This window comes from Dendrobates tinctorius, unplaced genomic scaffold, assembly GCF_039654945.1.
Source record: "Dendrobates tinctorius isolate UK_male_01 unplaced genomic scaffold, ASM3965494v1 ptg000016l, whole genome shotgun sequence".
Classification (NCBI taxonomy): Eukaryota; Metazoa; Chordata; class Amphibia; order Anura; family Dendrobatidae; genus Dendrobates; species Dendrobates tinctorius.
In genome coordinates this window covers 79,289,670-79,306,716 of record NW_027361684.1, presented here as the reverse complement: position 1 = coordinate 79,306,716, position 17,047 = coordinate 79,289,670, and the positions used below count along the sequence as shown (strand labels likewise).

Here is a 17,047-nt window from a genome sequence, read left to right as displayed (position 1 = left end):
GTTGTATGAATGTAGTACATATGTAGCATGTATGTAGTATATAGTATATATGTATGTTGTATGAATGTAGTATATATGTAGTATGTATGTAGTATGTAGTATGTATGTATGTATGTATGTTGTATGAATGTAGTATATATGTAGTATGTATGTAGTATGTTTTTTTTTTTTTTTTTACATTCAACACATTAGCCGGATGATGGGACTACTACTGTCCCATCATTGGCTAATGTGTCAATCACTGTCATTGTAGCAGACATCGCCCGATGGGACTACAAGATGATGCCTGCACACACACAAGACCCCCGGCAGGCCCGCACAGACCACCGGCAGCCGGCACAGGCCCCCGGCAGCCGGCACAGACCACCGACAGCCAACACAGGCCCCCGAGAGGCCCGTACAGGCCACCGGCAGCCGACACAGGCCCCCGGCAGCCGGCACAGACCACCGACAGCCGGCACAGGCCCCCGAGAGGCCTGTATAGACCACCGGCAGCCGGCACAGGCCCCCGACAGGCCTGTACAGACCCCCGAGAGGCCCATACAGACCACCGGCAGCCGGCATAGACCCCCGACAGTCGGCACAGGACCCCCCGTAGTCGGCACAGACCGCGCATCGTGATGCGCACAGACCGCGCATCATGATGACATCATTTCAGCAGCCAATCACAGCCACAACAGTGGCTCATTGCATTATGGGGACTTCTGATACCGGTAGCCGATATTGAAAAAGTATCGGTACTCGGTATCGGAATTCCGATACAGCGAATATCGGCCGATACCCGATATTTGCAGTATCGGAATGCTCAACACTACTTGTCACTACTTCTTGGTCGCAGGGTTATTACTTTTACCTTTACTTACTCATATATTTCATAATTTAGTATACATTTTCCCTGCCACCCTCAAGCATTTCCTTTGTCATTTTTTTTTATTTTTATTTTATAACTTTGCATGCTGCAGCTAGTGGGGGCAATGATAATGTCCTAGTGATAAAACCTTCTTTGTAAATAAGCAACAACACCAAGCCTGATAAGTCACATATTGCTGAATTCAGTGTTTTAACCTCTGCCTCACGCTGTCCTCAGATTACATAGCAAAAATCTGATGACAGATTCCGTTTAATGAACAGAGGTCAGGTAATATATGTATTTAGGTAGTCAGTGGGCCCCCAGAATCAATTTTACTGGTGGACCCTAGGCACCGCAGTCCCGCACAGGAAATACATATTAGGCTGGAGTCACACACAACGTTTTAAAAATCGGTCCGATTTTTAACGGTACGAAATCGCACAAAGGTTTCTTGTCCAGAGATCCGTCTGTCATCCCATTTTCCGGCAATGAACTGATTTTATTCGCATCTAAGGCTGTGTGCACACGCTGCGGATTTTGCTGCGGTTCCGCAGCGGATTTGGCCGCTGCGGACCCGCAGCAGTTTTTGCTGCAGTGTACAGTACCATGATTCCCTATGGGAATCAAAAACCGCAGTGCAGACGGTGCGTAATTTTCCGTGCGGATTATCTGCGGTTTTCAATCCGTAGAAAGATTTGACATGTCAATTCTTTCTGCGGATTCTGCTGCGGTTTGCCATCTCCTCCATTGAGGAGATGAAAAACCGCAGGGCAAAACCGCAGAGCAATCCGCAGGTAAAACCACAGGTCTTTTGACCTGCGGTTTCACCTGCGGATTTTACAAAATCCGCGCCGATGAATCCGCACCACAATCCGCAGCGTGTGCACACAGCCTAAGCATCAAATTGACATCCAATGCCAATGCCTGATGCTCTTTCCTGTTGACCAGGAGAAGTCTTGCGATTTAATCGCAAGTCACACGTGTGGTGCGTTTTCAATGCGATTTTTAATCGCATCCATAGACTTGCATTGGCGATTCCGATCCAAAAATCGGTGACAATCGCAGCATGCTGCGATCGTCTCGGTCCGAGGAACGGATCCAATCAAAAAACGGATGATGGGAGCAGCACCATAGAATAACATTGGGACGAATGCAATGCGATTTCTTATCGCATTGCATTCGTCCGATTTAATCGCTAGTGTGACTCCGGCCTTAGACTTAGATATATTCATGTGTAACTGACAGCTATTTTATGTGAAGATTCATTTTAAGGCACCAGACAATCTGTGATCTTTCTCAGTAGTGGGAAGATAAGTCTGTTTTTTATGAATCACTCTGACAATTTGCCACCAACACAAAAACCATAAGTAAAGATGTAAGCTCTGCTGGTGTCACATCCAATAAGTGTGGGATGTTTTCTAAACATAGAACATCTATTCCCTAGAAATAAGCAGCTTTAGTTGATCTAGATATTCTAGGTCATTATTCCTTTCCTTTAATAAATTATCCCACACAAAGAACTCTGAAATTATATGTTAGAGAAGTAATTACCTAGTTCTATATCTGTAGCAGACACTGAGATGGTGGATGTATGAAGCTTGTCATTTATCTGTCAGCGTCACATTTCACTGGCATTCTATTCCTCATTTAATTCACAAAAATAAAATCATAAAATAAAAGTAGACCTTCCACTATCTCCAAAACTGTTCTGAATATGAAATAACTTGTTTTTTATGTTCCAATTTAATGCTCACCATGTATACAAGTCAGTTATTATTGTGAAGCTATTTGAAAATAAAATGTTACATAGCAAAAGTTCCCCCCAAAATATTGGGAGTCCCCCCTCTCATTGAAAGTGTGACAAATGTCAGAGGTAATTTTTCATACTGTCATTTTAGTGTGAGCAGGGTAAGAGGGGACGTGTGGGAAATCTAGGCTTGTTTTACTGCCACCACAATTACTCCCTGATATTTCTGTCATGCAATGCCTGAAAACCCTATGATATAATTCCTAGAATATTTTCCATATTTAAAATGATCTGACATAAGGAAACATAAACTAAGTTATAATTTCATAGGAATAGTCACAGTAATTTAATACATTTCAGTTTTATAATATAACTAGCTGAAGAGCTCGGCGCTGCCCGGGCATAATAATTAACTATGATTAATAATAACAAATTATAATGATTATATCTATATATATAAAGCTGAGTGTATGGCCCCGTCCACTCCACATAGCCACATTCACTATAATATCCCACATCATCCCGTCAGCAAGAGCTACTGGACTTCTACTCCTACTATCCCACATCGTCCCGTCAGCCAGAGCCACTGGACTACTACCACTAATATCCCACATCATCCCATCAGAGCCACAGGACTACTACCACTAATATCCCACATCATTCCGTAGGAGTCACCTGACTACTACCCCTAATATCCCACATCATTCCGTCAGAGCCACTGGACTACTACCCTTAATATCCCAAATCATCCCATCAGCCAAAGCCACTGGACTACTACCCCTAATATCCCATATCATCCCATCAGCCAGAGCCATTGAACTACTACCCCTAATATCCCACATCATCCCATCAGCCTGAGGTCAGAACCAGAGCACTGAGTGGAACGGTCGTAACTTCCATACTGTGTATTCCTTTAAGAGAGTCCTGGCATCAGAACCAGAGTGCTGAGTGGATTTTCCCTGACTTCCATACCAATGATCCCTGTAATTGAATCCTGGGGTCAGAATCAGAGCGCTGAGGGATTTGACCTAACTTCCATATAGGAGATCCCTTTAAGAGTGCCTAGGGTCAGTACCAGAGCATTTGAAGGCAATTGCCCTAACTCCCTTACCGGGGATCCTTTTAAGAGAGTCTGGTGTCATTACCAGAATGCTGAGTGGAATTGCCCTAACTTCCATACCGGGGATCCCTTTAAGAGAGGCCTGGGGTTAGAACCAAAGTGCTGGATGGATTTACCCTGACTTCCATACCAATGATCCCTTTAATAGAAGCATGGGGTCAGAATCAGAGCACTGAGAGATTTGTCCTAACTTCCATTCCGGAGATCCCTTTAAGAGATGCCTGGGGTCAGAACCACAGAGCTGAGTGGAACGGTCCTAACTTCCATACCAGGGATCCCTTTAAGAGAGGCCTGGGGTCAGAACCAGAGCGCTTAGTGGAATTGCCCTAACTTCCTTACCAATGATCCCTTTAAGAGACCCTGGGGTCAGAACCACAGAGCTGAATGGAACGGTCCTAACTTCCATACCAGGGATCCCTTTAAGAGAGGCCTGGGGTCAGAACCAAAGCGCTGGATGGATTTTCCCTGACTTCCATATCAATGATCCCTTTAATAGAAGCCTGGGGTCAGAATCAGAGCATTGAGGGCTTTGCCCTAACTTCCATACCAGAGATCCTTTTAAGAGGGAAGATGTCCTATGGAATGGAGGATGTGTGCTGGGTATATGGGCACGGGAGGGGGTGATTCATTTCTGTCATGTGCGCTCTGCTCCTTTCTGGGGGGCAGACAATGGCTGGGAGCTTATGTTCCCGGGGATGCTAGATTTCACCCACCCGGTCAGTGTCTGCTGAGGTGTTGTGGAGTGGGTAAACAGTTGCTCATAGCAACCAATCACAGCTCAGCTTCTTTTAAACAGCTCTAGTGACATGAAAGATGCTTTCTGATTGGTTGGAATGAAAACTGTTGCTCATAGCAACCAATCACAGTTCAGCTTCTTTTAAACAGCTGTGGTGAAATGAAAGATGCTTCATGTTTGGATGGTGATACACACATACAAACATGCATTCAATTCTATATATATAGATGTAGTTCTTAATAGCAAATATAGCTGAACTTTGTGGTAGATTTAGTGCAGAGATTTTGAGATGGTGAGCCCCAGTATCTCTGCCATTCAGCAGCTATGGGGCCCCTGGGGGGGCACTGGTGCCAGCAATGGGCCTCCCACCCATCATTGAAAGATCAACTGTATTGGATGCATGTCTATACAGCTGACTGCATTGATGAGAAAAGGAGCGTTACGCTCCCTCTCCCATCATCCCCCTGTCAGAGTTTGAAGTCACTGATGCTGACACTGACAGCGAGCATGATGACGTCACTACTCATTGCCTCTGATCCAGAGAAGTGTGGGAGCTCGGAGCAGCGTATGAACCAGGAGGAAGAGAGGTGAGTTTTTTTATGGGGTTGCATTATATTATAGAGTCTGCCTATAAGGCTGCATTACTCTATAGAGGCTGCCTATGGGGGTACATTATACTATAGAATCTGCCTATGGGGTTGTATTATACTATAGAGGCTGCCTATGGGTCTGCATTATGCTATAGAGGCTGCCAATGGGGCTGCATTATGCTATAGGGGCTGCCTATAGGGCTGCATTATGCTATAGAGGCTGCCTATGGGGGGCATTATGTTATAGAGGCTGCCTGTGGGGGTTTATTATGCTATAGAGGCTGTGTATGGGGGTGCATTATGCTATAGAGGCTGCCTATGGGGGGTTGCATTATGCTATAGAGGCTGCCTATGGGGGTGCATTATGCATTATGGGGAGTGCATTATACTATATGGAGGCCTATGAGAAGTACATTATACTATATAGAGTCTGCCTATGAGGGATGAATGACACAAAATAGAGTCTGCCTATGGGGAGTGCATTATACTATATGGAGATCTATAGTGAGCACATTATACTATATTGAGGACTATCTGGTGTATTATGCTATATGGTGGCTATCTAGGGGGCCATCATACAGTGTGTAGATTGCAGTGATGGGGCCACCATACAGTGTTGGAGCCATTAAACAGTTTGGGGTCAGTATATATACAGTGAGGTGGCATTATACTGTGTATAAGAGAGCATCATACTGTGTATAGGGGAGCTGTACAGGGGGAGACTAGGCACATTATTAAACTTAAAGTAGGCACTCATTGTTATAGGTGAACTCAGGTTACTGTGATTGTCAAAGGGGCACACACAGGGCAATATTACTTTTTAGGGGACAAAATGTGGGCACTGTTTTCTAGGGCACTTGCACCCAGCCTTACTATATTTTAGAGGGTTGCTTTAGAATTTAGGGTGCACATAGTGCCACAAAATAGGTGCAGTACTAGGGGCCCATATGGCAGCAGCGACTGCATTGGGGTATCAGCAGGATGAGCAGATTGTGCAGTTTGGAAATAGTCCTATTGGTGACAATAATGAAAATATGAGATGTGAAATGTGTCTTTGTTGTAATGTCTGCAGCTGAGTCCTGGCTGGAAGAGGTTGTCATGTTGGTCTGGGCCAGATGGAAAAGACGTGAAAAGTAATCAAATCCATCAGAAAGAACGTAAGCGGTAAGTCATTTTCTGCGTCTGTGCTGTAATCACGTATATGTTCTGTAGGACTGGCATCTACCACTGACCATATGGCGGTAATCTCAATATTGGTCTTTATATAGAGATTATTTTCAGCAACAGCGCTGTTCTCTGCTGAGGCTCTCCTCCACTATTAGGGTGCGTCACCCAGTTGTAATCAAGGTTACCTGGTTAGGGGCCACTGATCCAAAACCCTAGCTACACCTCTGGTGAGCCCTCTACTGGGATTGTAAAAGGCAAGTAATTGAAGTGAGTGCACGTATTACAAAACCGCTTATGAAGGCAGACCGATTGTCTGATGTAAAAAAGATAGGCATGATGTATCACAGGTGAAAGTGATTAATATGGAGAGATGTTCAGACTGCATCTTGGCAGAACATTCTGTTAAAATTTGACTTCATGTGCAATGTTACTCCAAATTTAATTCCATATTTATTTCAAACTGCATTTAAGATTGGCTCTGAAAATACATTTGTATTCAAAACAATATATTCACCTAATATCACATTATCTATGTATTCAGCAGATGTATCAGATGCCACTTCTATGAGGAATAGATTAATTTGCTATGCATATTTGTGTATCTGTTTATCTCTAAGTATGGACATATATATAAATAGATAGACACACACTTATTAACATTGAAATTGCAATGCTAAAAGTGGAATTCTGAAAAACATGTAATGGTATACAACTGGTGAAATACTGGAAATAGAATTTTCTAAACATCTTAATTTAATCAATGAGCGCCACACATAGAAATATACAGACTCGCACATCTTGGCTGCTGTCAATTAGTTTATTAATGGCTGAGGAATGTTCTGCAACAATGAATGCACATAGGCACGTAAATCATCAAGATTCCCATTGCAACAGCCAATGATATCCCAGGTGTGCTTATGGGGAGACATGCCCAGAGATGTTGCAGCATGGTAGCACGGGATGAAAATGTCACCTTGGACACTTTTATGTCACTTATGAAGGCCTCCAAGAAAATAGTAGGACTCATCGCTGAAGAAAATTGACCTCCACTCTGGCCTTTATTGTTGTTTTGCTCTGCACCATAATAGGCTTTGATAGTGGTGGCAGGAGGCCAATGGAACACCTGTAGCAGAATGACTGGCTTGCAGCCCAATGTTGTGCAAATGCCTTCTGATGTTTTGTGTAGACACTGTTTGAGGCTTTAGGCTTGGTATGTGATGTCTAATTTCACTTGCAATACAAAATAGATGACTACTTTTCTTAGAATCTAAAAGCAACACGTGGGCAAGTCACACTGGTCCTACTCCTGGAATTATTGTGTGGAGTGGCATAATTTACGGTAGGTGGACCCCTTCAGTCTCCATTTGAGGTATACAGCTCATAGTTACATTGCATTGGTTGTGGTAATGCTATTTTTTCAAATCATCTCAGTGTATTTCTGTGTGAGGTGGTCATACTCTACTAAATATATCAAGACATTTTTTTCCATATTTTCAGCATTTGCATATCATTAAACATGCTTGTCTATCCTATGAATTTCATAATTCCACAACTTTTTTTCTTTCGGTGTTACCAGTACTTACTTAAAATTCTGTCTCAATAATAGCAACCCTAGTTTATACTGCTCTCCCTAATGGTCGGTAGAACATCCCAGCTAGTAGCTGGAGGAAGGGTAATGTGGTTTGGGTAGATGGTTGTTTGTTATAGGAGAGAACAAGGCTGAAAATAAAGGTGGCGATAGGTTGAAGATGGTCAGATTTTATTGGAGGGAGGAGAATTGGATTGTGGGGGAGGATTGATATGTGGATAGGAAGATCGATGTGTTACAAGCAGACAGGGAAAACTAATGTACCCACAAAATTTTGTGAATTTGCATTTCTGAAAGTAACTACAGAAAAATGGAAACACGGGTATTACATACCTGGTAATGTGTTTTTTCATGAGACATGACGGCACCACGTGAGAGGGGATCCGCCCAGCGAGGACAGGAAACCTTCAAGATAAAAGGGGCGGCTCCTCTCTCCGCATCAGTTGTTTTACAGAGCACGAGAGGAACTCCGCAGGTTAGTGTACACATAAATAATACAACTTTAATACTGTTAAATTTCCGACACCAAGGGAGTGTATAATACTAATAATGCACCCAACTAATGACGTGATCAATAGGGCGGGAATATAAGGGTGCCGTCATGTCTCATGAAAAAACACATTACCAGGTATGTAATACCCGTGTTTTTCCATTCTACATGACGGCACCACGAGAGAGTTACAGAGATTTGTATTCTCTTTAGGGGGGGATCACTGCTTGTAACACTCTTCTCCCGAATGTGAGATCAGAGGTAGCAGATAGGTCTAATCGATAATGTTTGAAAAAGGTAGACGGAGAGGACCAAGCGGCCGCCTTACAGATTTGGTCGATGGAGGCGTCCGCTCTCTCCGCCCAGGACGTTGCCATGGCCCTCGTGGAATGGGCTTTTAGGCCCTCTGGAACAGGCCTGCCTGCACTACCATATGCTAGTATGATGGCCTCTCTCACCCATCTAGCTATAGTTTGCTTAGAGGCTTTAAGGCCCTTCCTTGCCCCCTGGTATGAAACAAACAGGGCCCTCTGTTTCCTCCAGGGTTTTGTCATCTCTAAATATTGTAGGATACATCTCCTAACATCTAAGCAATGTAGCCTCTCCTCCTTCTTGTTACTGGGGTTAGGACAAAAGGATGGCAAGACTACTTCCTGAGCTCTGTGGAATTTCGACACTACCTTAGGGAGGTATGCTGGGTCTAATCTTAAGACAACTCTATTGTCCATAACCTGAGTGTATGGCGGGTCTGCTGACAGTGCGTGTAAGTCCCCCACCCTACGTGCCGATGTAAGTGCCACTAATAAGGCTGTTTTTAAAGTTAACACTTTATCTGATGTCATGTCTAGTGGTTCAAATGGACTTTCTGTTAGAGATGATAGGACTAAGTTTAGATCCCAGGGAGGAGGTTTAGGAGATGGGACAGAGTTAGCCCTAGTACAGGCCCGGATAAACCTGGTCACCCATCTATCATTTGCTAGGTCATAGTTGAATAATGCTGCCAGGGCTGAAACGTGTACTTTGAGGATGCTGACAGCTAAGCCCAAGTCTAAACCCCTTTGCAGAAACTCTAGCACTGCCCTCACCGGTACTTCTCCCTCCCGTATTGGGCCTGAGGTGGACAAAAATTTTCTCCATATTCTCCCGTATATTTTTGTAGTCACTGGCTTTCTGCTACTGATTAGGGTGGAAATTAACCTTTGTGAAAACCCTTTTTTCTCTAACAGTGACCTTTCAAATTCCAGGCTGTCAAATGCAACCTGGAGTTCGGAGGGTGATTGAAGGGACCCTGTGTTAGGAGGTCGTGGTCCTCTGGGAGTACCCATGGGTCCGTCACTGACATCACTCTTAGCCAGTAGAACCACGGCCTTTTTGGCCAAAAGGGAGCTATCATAATTACTCTGGCTCGGTCCTCCCTGATCTTCTTCAGGACTAATGGAATGAGGCATATCGGGGGGAAGGCGTACAGGAGACCTGATGTCCATTTTATCCTGAAGGCGTCTACCGCCAGTGGCATGTCTGCTGGACTTAGAGAGCAGAACTTTTGAACCTTTCTGTAGGTTTTTGAGGCGAAGAGATCTATTATGGGTTTCCCCCACATAAGCATAATCCGTTGAAAAATGGACTCTTTTAGGCACCATTCGCCTTGCTTCAACCGGTTCCTGCTCAGAAAGTCTGTCTTCAGGTTGTCCACACCTCGGATATGCAGGGCCGATAATGAGAGAAACTGACGTTCCGCTAGAGTCAGTATTCTTCCCGCTATTTTCATTAATGACCGAGAACGGGTGCCCCCCTGATGGTTCACATATGCTACTGCTGTACAATTGTCTGATAGGACTTTCACGTGATGTCCTGTCAGGTGTGTCAGTAAACCTTCCAGCGCCCTTTCGATGGCTAGCAGCTCCCACTCGTTTGAGGATAGATCTTTTTCGTCCTGAGCCCAAGGATCTTGAAGCCATAGGGTGTCTAGATGGGCTCCCCAGCCCCAGGGGCTGGCATCTGTCGTGACTACTCTGGAGGCTGTATATGTCCAGGGTACTCCCCTTGGAGAGGACTCAATCTGTAACCACCACCTGAGTGACTGGAGTACAGGGTCCGGGATGGTGAGCTTTTGCTCTAACTGCCCCTGAAGCCTCAGATCGTTTTGTAATACACACCACTGAAGTTCCCTTGTGTGAAACTGAGCCCATTTTATTGCTGGTATGCAGGAAGTTAGGGATCCCAACACTGACATGGCTTTCCTCAGAGTCATTACTGGCTTTCTTAATGTTGTCCTGATTAGGTTTTAGATTTTTTCTTCTTTTTCCTCTGGGAGGCGACATTCCTGCATCACCGAGTCTATTGTTAGGCCCAAAAAATTCTGGATCATTGTTGGTTCCAGTTTGGATTTTTTGAGGTTCAGTTGCCAACCCAGAGTCTGAAGTGTCTCCATCACTATCTTGACTTGTTCCTGACAGTGAGAGAAATCTCTCCCCACTATCAGGAAGTCGTCCAGATATGGTATTACCAGGGCATCTTTTTCCCTGAGATGTGCCGAGACCTCCGCAATTAATTTCGTGAAGACCCGGGGGGCTATTGCTACCCCAAAGGGCAGAGCCCTGTATTGAAAGTGATGCCACCGAGATTTTATCTGGACTGCCACCCTGAGATATTTGCGGTCTTGCTGCCGGATCGGGACATGATAGTAAGCATCCTTGAGATCCAGGACCGCCATGTAACACCGAGGAAAGAGGAGTTTCACTGCAGATCTTATGGTTTCCATCTTGAATGATGGGACTATCAAATATCTGTTGAGGCCTTTCAGATTTATAATTGTCCTCCAGGAATTGTCTGGTTTCTTTATTAGAAATAGGGGGGAGTAAAAGCCTTCCTTTTTTTCTTTTTCCGGAACTTCTTCCAGTACGAGTTTCTGTATGAGTGACAATACCTCCTCTTCCAGACTCTCTTGTCTTTCTTGAGAAGATTGCACTGGAGTCTGAATGAATTTTTGTGGTGGCCAATGGTGGAACTTTAATTCCAGACCTGACCCTACTATCTGTCGGATCCAGGTACTGGATGAGATTCTCTTCCAGGCTGGGAGGAAGTGAGAGAGCCTTCCCCCCACCTGAGAAGGACCGTCACTGGGAGGGTTTTTTGGCTTCCCTGGAGGGCTTGCCGAAATAGAAGCCTCTCCCTCCTCTGTATCGCCTGTCAGAATTGTTTTTGTCTTGATCTCTGAATTGTTGCTTTCTGAATTTTCGGCCCCTCTGAAAGGAGCGCCAAAACGCTTGAAATGGTTGTTTTGGAAAATTTTTCTTTGTATCACCCGCTTTTTCCAATACGTCATCCAATGCAGGTCCGAACAAGAAATTTCCCTCACATGGCAGAGAGCACAGTTTCATCTTTGCCTGAGTGTCCCCCGGCCAGCATTTTAGCCATACTGCGCGCCGTCCTACATTGGTTAAGGCTGCTGACTTTGCTGCTAGTCTGGCCCAGTCTGCAGAAGCCTCTGCGAGAAAGTCTGCCGCCGCTCTAATAGCCGGTAATGCTTCCAGAATTGACTCTCTGGGAACTCCACGTTCTAGTTGATCCTCCAAGTTGTCTACCCATATCTTTAGAGACCTAGCCACACACGTAGCTGAGATAGCCGGTCTTAGCACCCCAGCCGAGGTTTCCCAGGCTGTCTTAAGGCAATTGTCAGTTTTCCGGTCCAGCGGTTCTTTCAGAAACCCCAGATCCTCAAAGGGTAGGGAGGTTTTCCTGGTGACTTTTGATATCGCTACATCGATTTTGGGAGCCCTATCCCAGGATGAGGATGCCTCTTCCTCAAAGGAATACCTCCTCTTCAGAGAATTAGATATCTGGGACTTTTTCTCTGGTTTTTCCCATTCGCGTTTTATGAGCTCTTCTATTTGCTCATTAATAGGGAAGGTCTTACGTTTTTTCTTTTGTAGTCCACTGAACATGAGTTCTTGGGCTGTCTTTTTTGCTCGCTCCTCTACCAGCCCCATGGTAGATCTGATTGCTTTAATAAGTTCATCCGTAGATTCTACTGGGAACGTATCTTCCCCATCTGAGCTACTATCTGAATAGTGCGTTTTTTCTGAGTCCTCCTCTGATCCTGTATAGTCTTCTTGAGAGACCCCTGAGGGGCTGGATCTACCCCTAGTTTTCCTATCTGCGTCCGCAGATTGTAATGCACTTACTGACTTACAAACCTCTGTTTGAATTAGGGACCTCAGACTATCCGAGAATGAGGGAGTCTCCTCCACTATTGTTTTGTTAATACACTCCTGGCATAACTTTTTATTCCAGGCTGTTCCTACGGGACTTTTGCATAAAGCACATTCTTTATTCTTAGATTTTCCCCCACTTTTCTTAGGGACTTTCTATACTCCACCCCGCCAATGTATGTAAGAGAGGGAGGAGAGGGAAGAGAGGAGACAAGAGAAAGAGAACAGACATTAGAGTACTGGACTTTCTCGTAGTTCACTCACCACTCGGACGCTTTCACAAAACGGGTACCGGATCTGGAGGCTGACTGGTCTTCTCACTGTCTCCCAAGGAGACTAGGGACCCCTCCTTCTTGCGTTGACGATCCGCCCGTGCGCTGCCCGAGCGGCTTCCACTGCTGCTGCGGCGTGTCTGGCTCTTTTCGTGTGAGCGTGACCGCCTTTCCTTCGCTTCCTGGCGTGGTTGTATATGCTCTGGCGAGGGGCTCTCCATCCTGCCGTATATGTCTGCTGCTATGCTGTGCTGAGAGCAGTCACACCTGACCATGTAATGGTGTAGTGACGCCAGCCACTACCGGTTTAAATAGCAGCCCCCAGCTTCCAGCTGCTTAGCAGGAGCCAAATGAGAGCAGTTTTTTTTTTTTTTTTTTTAGACCAACTGGTCTTGCACCTGCCGCGCCTCTGTGTGGACGTGCGTGCGCGCGCATGCGTGCTCCGTGCCCCTCCCGGGACCGTGCACACCTTCTGCTTCTCCCAGGCCCCGTGGTGTCGTGCGCGCCGCTCTACTTCCGGGTCGCCGCACCACTTCCGGTTCGTCGGCCATGATGCGCGCTCTCAGTGCGCGCGCCTCCCGGTGCGGCCCGGCCGAGCGTCTGCATTTCGGGACCCCCGGACACCTCTTACCTGCATGGTGGACCCCATCTCCCTGCTCTGGCGCAGGTATGTGCGGAACGACCTCCGCTGCGGGGTCCGGTGTCTGGTGCTCACAGGGAGGGTACACAATCTGTGGCCTCCGAGGAGCTCTTCTGCCCGGGCACTGATGTGCCTCCCGGGCTGCATGGCCACTATATGTCAACAGGGAGGGACACTATCAGTGGCCTCCCTGGACCTCCTCGCTGACTCCGTTCACCTGGGTATGTGCCCAGCTGTGGCCATGCTCTCGCTCAGGGGGGGCATAGGTGTATATGGCCCCCGAGGCGACTACCGGTACCTGGTGACGGGTGTAGCAGACCGGTGCCTGCCACTAATCACCCGACCCAGGCCCAGGCATCCTCTTCTTTCTTCCATCAAGAGGTTTTCATCTTGAGGGTTCCCCATCGAGGACAGGAAACCAACTGATGCGGAGAGAGGAGCCGCCCCTTTTATCTTGAAGGTTTCCTGTCCTCGCTGGGCGGATCCCCTCTCTCGTGGTGCCGTCATGTAGAATGGAAAAAAAAGCCTACAGTATATAGTATGTGCACAAATGCTGTGAGTTTAATAAGCAATATGGGAGAGCTTGATGCTTTACTAATAGAGGAACTCATTACATAGTAACATAGTTAGTAAGGCCGAAAAAAGACATTAGTCCATCCAGTTCAGCCTATAAAATTCTGTCAGAATAAATCTCCAGATCTACGTCCTTCTAAAGAACCTAACATTGATGTAGTTGGTGTTGCTAAGACATGGTTGTCGCATCAAATGATTAAACTGTGAATCTTCTTGAAATTAAAAGAAAAACCACAGAAAGAGGAACTAAAATTCCTCCTAAAAAATCAAGAATTAAAGCAGTAAGAAAGGGCAACAGAGTTTACCTTCCCAGGTCACGGAATCTAATGCAGTAAAAGGATGAAGCAAATCCCCTTAAGGAAAATGGAGGAAACGCAGGTACAAAACACAAAAATACTGATGAGACAACCACTCACAACCTGCCAATTCATGGAGGGGGCGATTGCTTAGTATTAAAATTGCATGCAAAAAAGGCTTCTATAGGGCACTGGTCACACACAGGTAGATCACAGTTTCTGGCTTACAACCTATTAGTGATGCCTATAATATTAGATTAGGTGTGCTGTCCAGCATTATATAAGTGCACCATACAAGGACAGACACCCTAGTAACCAAGGAAGCTTTATTTGATCCTGTCCATTATAAAATGTTGATGTATAAATAAAGATGGCACACGGATGACAATATGGATAAAAATCATCAAGTTTTCGGGATGAAAATCAGACAATTTTTCAGGCTTTATACTGTAAAAAACATACTGGAGGGCAAATACATTTAATGTTTAAAAGATTATGTTTAGTTAATCTACTGAGATGGATACACAAATCCACAGGTCAGCATGGACACATGGACCCCGGATGTCTGCACAGCAGACTGTCAGGCACATGGTACAATAAGGAAAAGGCTAATTGGCAATGTGAACAGATATGCTGGCAGGATACGCTGGAAGCCATAGAAACAGGAGGACAGAAGTAGGATCTGAAGCACTTACACAGGTGTAGGTAATACGAAAAGTCTCCAATGACAGCTCAAGATGTTCACAGCAGGGAGTGGTTTAAACAGCAGCAGGTGCAATTGTTGCAAACAGACTTCACTAATAGTTCAAGAAGAATTCTCCAAGGGATGACTTAATCTGCTGGAAGAGATCACAGAAGTCTGAGGAGACAATAAGAACCGAGGACTTGCATAACTCAGAGTTCTAAGCACAAGTCTGAAGGACACAGTCCTAATGTAATTGTAACAACCCTGCTGGCATCACTACATGGCCTCCCATCCCCCGCACACCAACTTACTTTCTGCTTCAAGCCATGCTGTGAATTCTGTCTGTTGCCAGCTCTGTGCCTCTGCTCTCCATGTTTCCAGACTGTGTGTATAGGGGGGCGGCGCCTGAACTCTCTGGCTCTTATGCAGTCAGGGTGCACCTGGGTAATCTGTCCCTGACCAATCACCTGGAGCCCTTGACTATTTAGTTTCACCACTCCCACTGAAACATTGCCTGTGCAATGTCTATACTCAGTTAGTGTCTTGCAGCTGAGGAAGCCAGGTCCTGTTCTGTGTTTCTCCTTCTCTGGGGGAATACTTCTTGTCTTGCCTTGTACCTTGTCTGCCTGCCAGGAGGCTGAATATCCTGGTCCTTGTGTCTTTGTCCCTGTCTCTCTGTATGAACTCAGTCTTACCTTTGTCTATCAGTCTCCCTTTCTCCTTGTCCGTGGCTCCCTTCCTTGCTGTGTCTTTCCTTGTGTCCTCCCTGTCTGTGCATCTGCACTCTCACTGCTTTATCTGTGCATCTGCACTCTAGCCACTCTGTCTGCACGGCTCCTGCTGCTGCAGAACCTCTTGCTGCAGCTTCTCTCCACAGACCTTGTGGTTCAGCTTTGCTCCATTCTTGCTGCTGCTGCAGAGCCCCTTGCTGCAGCTTCTTTCCACAGACCTTGTGGTTCTGCTTTGATCCAGTCCTGCTGCTGCTGCAGAACCTCTTGCTGCAGCTTCTCTCCACAGACCTTGTGGTTCTGCTTTGCTCCATTCCTGCTGCCGCTGCGGAACCTCTTGATGCAGCTTCTCTCCACAGACCTTGTGGTTCAGCTTTGCTCCACTCCTGCTGCTGCTGCAGAACCTCTTTCTGCAGCTTCTCTCTCCACTCCTGCCTTCACCTGCACCTCCTGTGTGAACAGGTCCAAACCTGTTCCTTCATATTCCACTCTTGCCTGCCTGCATCCATACCTGCACCTCCTGTGTGAACAGGTCCAAACCTGTTCCTTCATATTCCACTCCTGCCTGCCTGCATCCATACCTGCACCTCCTGTGTGAACAGGTCCAGACCTGCTCCTTCATATTCCACGCCTGCCTGCATCCATACCTGCACCTCCTGTGTGAACAGGTACAAACCCGTTCCTTCATATTCCACTCCTGCCTGCCTGCATCCATACCTGCACCTGCTGTGTGAACAGGTCCCTACCTGTCCTGTGTCTCCAAGCCGTGCCCGCCTGTCCTGTGTCTCCAAGCCGTGCCCGCCTGTCCTGTGTCTCCAAGCCGTGCCCGCCTGTCCTGTGTCTCCAAGCCGTGCCCGCCTGTCCTGTGTCTCCAAGCCGTGCCCGCCTGTCCTGTGTCTCCAAGCCGTGCCCGCCTGTCCTGTGTCTCCAAGCCGTGCCCGCCTGTCCTGTGTCTCCAAGCCGTGCCCGCCTGTCCTGTGTCTCCAAGCCGTGCCCGCCTGTCCTGTGTCTCCAAGCCGTACCTGCTTGCCCTGTATCTGTCGTACCTTCTTGCCCGGTGTCTCAGTCTGCCTGTCAGTCACATCTGTCCAAGTGACTTGTCTCCAAGTGGGATCAGCAGCCACAGCCAGACACCACCCTGGAGTGGCACCCGACAGCTATCTGCCGCACTAGCCTGACCTCACCATCAGAGGCTCCAGTGAAGACCAAGGTAGCTGTCGCAGTCACGCCCCTTCCAGAGTAGTCTGGTCTGTGTCACAGTGGGGCCACAACCCCAGACTCGCGCCATTCAGCCAAGGCGCGAGCGGGACAGTTTGCACAGGCTATGGTCCCCGCTGAGTCCCATGTCCTTCCG

The 17,047-nt window shown here is 46.6% G+C and overlaps 1 long non-coding RNA gene across 1 annotated transcript in view; it reads right to left on the bottom strand.

Moving 5' to 3' along the window:
- LOC141078266 (uncharacterized) overlaps positions 1–15,344 on the bottom strand; it is a 73,556-nt gene extending 58,212 nt beyond the window's left edge. The window contains exons 1-2 of the long non-coding RNA XR_012227748.1: positions 15,277–15,344; positions 14,976–15,139 (exon numbers count right to left, since the gene is read on the bottom strand). This is a non-coding gene — a long non-coding RNA (uncharacterized lncRNA). The remainder of the gene's footprint in view (positions 1–14,975; positions 15,140–15,276) is intronic.
- Between the last annotated feature and the right edge of the window lie 1,703 nt (positions 15,345–17,047).